This window comes from Colobus angolensis, unplaced genomic scaffold, assembly GCF_000951035.1.
Source record: "Colobus angolensis palliatus isolate OR3802 unplaced genomic scaffold, Cang.pa_1.0 Scaffold213, whole genome shotgun sequence".
In the NCBI taxonomy this organism is placed as follows: domain Eukaryota; kingdom Metazoa; phylum Chordata; class Mammalia; order Primates; family Cercopithecidae; genus Colobus; species Colobus angolensis.
In genome coordinates this window covers 1,858,521-1,864,544 of record NW_012115300.1, presented here as the reverse complement: position 1 = coordinate 1,864,544, position 6,024 = coordinate 1,858,521, and the positions used below count along the sequence as shown (strand labels likewise).

General features: G+C 38.4%; 1 pseudogene; it reads left to right on the top strand.

The window, feature by feature from the left end:
• Positions 1-1,157: 1,157 nt before the first annotated feature.
• Positions 1,158-1,568, top strand: LOC105512481 (annotated as a pseudogene).
• Positions 1,569-6,024: the final 4,456 nt, after the last annotated feature.

Here is a 6,024-nt window from a genome sequence, read left to right as displayed (position 1 = left end):
TCAGAGAAATGAGCAGATCTGAGTAGACAATTTTTTTATTTTTTTATTTTTTTGAGATGGAGTCTCTCTCTGTCACCCAGGCTTGAATCCAGTGGCATGATCTTGGCTTACTGCAACCTCCGCCTCCCGGGTTCAAGTAATTCTCCTACCTCAGCCTCCCCAGTAGCTGGGATTACAGGTGCCTGCCACCACGCCTGGCTAATTTTTGTATTATTAGTAGAGACAGGGTTTCACTGTGTTGGCCAGGCTGCTCTCAAGCTCCTGACCTCATGAATTGTCCGCCTTGGCCTCCCAAAGTGCTGGGATTACAGGCATGAGCCACCTTGCCTGGCCTGAGTAGATATTTTAACAGGCAGTGACAAGTGAACAGGTAACACTGGATGCTTTTCTAGACACCGTAAGAAATAATTGCACTGTGGCTATTTGTTATTTATTTGGGAATTATGTGGAATCTTTTAATCTCTTCAGTTGAACTACTGCAAACATGATATTTGGAAGTGCACCTGGAACCACTTTTTTTTTCTTTTTCTTTTTTTTTTTTTTCTTTTTCTTTTTCTTTTTTTGAGACGGAGTCTTCCTTTGTTGCCCAGGCTGGAGTACAGTGGCATGACCTTAGCTCACTGTAACCCCCACCTACTGGGTTCAAGGAATTCTATCTTAGTCTCCCAAGTAGGTGGGATTACAGGCGTGTGCCACCATGCCCAGCTAATTTTTGTATTTTTAGTAGAGACAGGGTTTCCCCACATTGGCCAGGCTGGTCTCAAACTCCTGATGTCAGGTGATCTACCCGCCTCGGCCTCCCAAAGTGCTGGGATTGCAGGCATGAGCCATTGTGCCTGGTGCAAACCACTTTTTTACATAACAAAAGGATTGAAGTGAAAGGATGTCCACAGGGAAAATATAGTGTAAAAATAATAATGATAATGATATATACAACAGTTCAGGATTGTTCTAGATGTTTTACATACATTAACTCATTTGTTTGGATACATTTGCCTTGCCCTATCATTGGGCAATGATTTTCACAAATTTTTAATGTATCTGACTTTAAACACTTTTATATTTGTAATCTGCCATAGACATCCTATTTAAATTTAACTAGTTAAGATTGCTTTATTGGTGGGCACAGGCGCAGCCTGGGGCAGCACGGGATCGTCATGGCGGAGTTGCAGCAGCTGTGGGTGCAGGAGATGGTGGACTCCATGGTAAAGAGTCTAGAGAGAGAAAACATCCAGAAGATGCGGAGTCTCATGTTCCCATGCAGCACCAGCTGTTGTGAGGACAGCCAGGCATCCATGCAGCAGGTGCACCAGTGCATCCAGCGCAGTCATGTGCCTCTGGCTCAAGTCCAGGCCTTGGTCACCAGTAAGCTGGAGAAGTTCCAGGACTGCCAGGCCTGGTGCACCATACATTGCAACGACAAAACCTAAGATTCAATAGATGCTGGGAGTAAGGAGCTTCAGGTGAAACGGCAGCTGGACTGTCGTGTGACCAAGTGTATAGATGACCACATGCACCTCATCCCAACCATGACCAAGAAGAAGGAGGCTCTCTTATCCATTGGGTAATAAAAGTCCTTGCCAGTGGCTATCGGGTATGAGGGCAAAAATATATTTTTTAATAAGGAATTGGAAATTTTAGTCTTTTAAGCAAAGTTTATGAAGAAATTAAGGATGGCAACAAGTGTAAGGCATATGTCGCTTGCCTCTGGACACTGGTTCTTTCATGTTTCAGCCCTAAAAAGTGAAATGGGAAAAAGTGATGCTAAATTGCATCAGAGACATTACAGAAAGTTTTAGAGCTTATGTTCCTGTGGCTAGTGCTTGTCCTGGCAGTAAGGATCTCACCTGTAACAAGCCAGAGCCCTCCAAGCTACCAGACTCTTCTTACTACCAACAGGCTGGCAGGTTAGACTTGATGGAGTTTGAGGAGAGATATTTTCTCTTTGTTGCCAAATATCCTGTTTACCAGAAGTGTCATCACACCATTTTCTATAGGCTGTGAAACAAAATCCATGAGGTCAATAACTTAGAAGGGAGAAAAAAATTTCTGGGTCTTTGTTTTCTTGATTTTGTGTAATTGATACAAGGATATACAAGTCGATACAAGTTGATTTTAAAATGTGGAGTTGGGAGGGACAGTAGTTTGGATAAGAACTTTGAAGATCCTTGTGGATCCCCATTTCTGGTCAAGATGTAGATGTACATTTCTTAAAATTATTACATGCTGCATCTTTCAACCTGGATACCATGCAAAAACATGAGAGGTGACCACACACAAATTATGAGAAGCAGAGCTTCCCTCTTACTGGCTGATGGGCCTTGAGGCTGTGTGTAGCAAAATGACAGGACAATGTTGCAGTAACACTTTCCCCTTGAAGAAGAAAGGGGTTTTGATTGTGATATATATTAGTATCTAGTAATGAATAGTAAAAGAGGAGCAATTCGCTACTTGCTTATAAGAGAGTTATGAAGTACTGGATTTGGAAAAACCTGGTTTTTATAAAACAGAGTGGAATGGAAGCCTAAACCTAGCATTGTTTCCTTAGCTCCCTGAATTAACAGAGCCCAATTGAGACCCCTGGCAAGAGGAAGTTCAAGGGAGAAAAAGTGACAATTTCGGCTAGGATGAGCTGACTCCCTTAGAGCAAAGGAGAGGCAGCCCCCATTATCAAATATCATTTTTGCCCGGGGCTTTCACAACTTGCATTGTTCCTGCCCTGGCATGGCACCTTATTATTTTGGTACCAACCTCATTGTATTTTCACCAGCTTATTACTTGAAATGATAATCCAGCCTGTCCATTTGCTGTTTTCAGGCTGTGATATATTTTCTTAGTGGTTTGGTTTTAAAAATAAATAAGGTTTAATTCCCCCCTCCCTGCCACAAAAAAGATTGCCTTATTCATTACTAAATAATTATATATCACTTTTTAGAAGTGTGTGATGTTTTCTAGCTATATTTTTGACAAGCCAGGCTTTTAGAATTGCCATTTATGATCATTCTTGCAATACAAACTAAAACTAAAATCCGTTACTGTTCAGGTTTATAAAACAAGTGCTGTTCATCAGGGAAAAGATAGAATACTTATTTTCTTTTTCTTTTGTCTAAGAAGAGTTTTGTATAAATAATTTCTTTTAAATATTTGTGATACTTTTCACCCAGAAGAGGTGTTGTTTAAATTGCAGTTTGTGACTAATTTGTTTCAATTAAAAATACTTTAATATCAATATCAAATGTCTCTTAGATGATATGATCTCTGTTACCATATGTGGTAGTTTGCTCTACATACTAGCTATTTAAAACAGATGTAAGTAAAACAAGATTTGTTTCGGAGGAATAGGGTTTCTCCAGAGTAAAGAATACAGAGACCAAATGGAAACATACTTGCTTCACTGCACATGGTTTCTATACTTGGCTGTGCTGGCTTACCATTTTATGGTTACCAGATTTACATCCTTTGAAATTATGGACATTGGATCAAATTCTTATGTTGAAAAATACGCTAAGGTAACATTAAATGAGCATGTGATTTGAATAACCTACAATTTTCACACAGGTTTTAATGACTAAAGTCAAAATATTTCCCATAAAATACTGTAAATTTGCTAAAATATATACAAAGCTCCCACAGTGTAATAACATGAAGAAACTTTGTTCACTGAAAAAATCTGTTTTTTTGGATTTTATTTTAAACAATTTTTTTAAGTTTGTATTTTTATCTTATTTAAGCTTCGTTTCTTTCTTTCTTTTCATAATTTCTTCTAAAAAAAATGAGATACATATGCAGAGTAAGCAGGCTTATTACATAGGTTTATGTGTGCCATGGTGGTTTGCTGCACCTACTGGCCCATCCTCTATGTTCCCTCCTCTCACCTCCCACCCCCCAATAGGCCTTGGTGTATGTTGTTCCCCTCCCTATGTCCATGTTTTCTCATTGTTCAACTTCCACTTACGAGTGAGAACATGGGGTTTTTGGTTTTCGGTTCCTCTGTTAGTTTGCTGAGGATGATGGCTTCCAGCTTCATCCATGTCCCTGCAAAGGACATAATCTCATTCCTTTTTATGGCTGCATAGTATTCCATGGCGTATATATACCACATTTGCTTTATCCAGTCTATCACTGAGGGGCATTTGGGTTGGATCCACATCTTTGCTATTGTAAATAGTGCTGCAACAAACATACATTTGCATGTGTCTTTATAGTAGAATGATATATCTCTTCCTTTGGGTATATACTCAGTAATGGGATTGCTTAATCAAATGGTATTCTGGTTCTAGACCTCGAGGAATCTCCATACTGTCTTCCACAATGGTTGAACTCGTTTACATTCCCACCAACAGTGTAAAAGCATTCCTATTTCTCTACACTCTTGCCAGCATCAATTGTTTCCTGACTTTTTAATAATCACCATTCTGATTGGCATGAGATGATGACTCATTGTGGTTTTGATTTGCATTTCTCTGATCATCAGTGATGTTGAGCTTTTTTTCGTATGTTTGTTGGTGACATAAATGTCTTCTTTTGAGAAGTGTCTGTTGATATCTTTACCCACTTTTTTGCTGGGGTTGTTTTTTTCTTGTAAATTTGTTTAAGTTCCTTGTAAATTCTGGATATCAGACCTTTGTCAGATGGGTAGATTGCAAAAATTTCTCCTGTTCTGTAGGTTGCCTGTTTGCTCTGATGATAGTTTCTTTTGTTGTGCTGATGCTCTTTAGTTTAATTAGATCCCATTTGTCAATTTTGGCTTTTGTTGCAATTGCTTTTGGTGTTTTTGTCATGAAGTCCTTGCCCATGCCTATGTCCTGAATGGTATTGCCTAGGTTTTCTTCTAGAGTTTTTATGGTTTAGGGTTTGACATTTAAGTCTTTAATCCATCTTGAGTTGATTTTTGTGTAAGGTGTAAGGAAGGGATCCAGTTTCAGTTTTCTGCATATGGCTAGCCAGTTTTCTCAGCACCATTTACTAAATAGGAAATCCTTTCCCCATTGCTTGTTTCTGGCAGATTTGTCTAAGATCAGATGGATGTAGATGTATGGTGGTATTTTTGAGGTATCTGTTCTGCTCCATTGGTCTATACATCTGTTTTGGTACCCGTACCATCCTGTTTTTGTTACTGTAGCCTTGTAGTATAGTTTGAAGTCAGGTAGCATTATGCCTCTAGCTTTATTCATTTTGCTTAGGATTGTCTTGGCTGTATGGGTTCTTCTTTGATTCCATGTGAAATTTAAAAATAGTTTTTTTCTAATTCTGTGAAGAATGTCAATGGTAGTTTGATGGGAATGGCATTGAATCTGTAAATTACTTTGTGTAGTATGGACATTTTCATGATATTGATTCTTCCTATCCATGAAGATGGAATGTTTTTCCACTTGTTTGCATCCTTTCTTATTTCCTTGAGAGTTGTTTATAGTTCTCCTTGAAGAGTTCTTTCACATCCCTTGTTAACTGTATTCCTAGGTATTTTATTCTCTCTATAGCAATTGTGAATAGGAGTTCATTCATGATTTGGCTCTTGCTTGTCTGTTGTTGGTGTAAAGAAACATCTCACAGATACTAAAGAAGTATGTCGTCAGTTCAATTCCCTAATGGGGTAATTTTTAAATGAGCTGTAATGACTGACATGATCACACTATCAAAGAAGTTTATTAAAATTATAGAATTGTAGAACTAGAAGATTCTTAGAAGGTCCATAGTCACTATGTTAGCAGATTCCTAGATTAGTCATAATTGACTCAGCAAGTACAGTATTGTATTTGTATTAGTTTCTTTTTGTATTAGTTTCTTCTTTGTATTTGTATCCTTGATTTTGTATTTGTTTTCTTTTCTTTTTCTTTTTTCTTTTTTTTTTTTTTGAGACAGGGTCTTGCTCAGTTGCTCAGACTGGAGTGCAGTGGCATGATCACAGCTCTCTGTAGTTTTGACTTCCTGGGCTCAAGCAATCCTCCCAGCTCAGTCTCCTAAGTAACTGGTACTATAGGCGGACACCATCATGCTTGGGTGATTTTTTTTTTTTTTTGTATT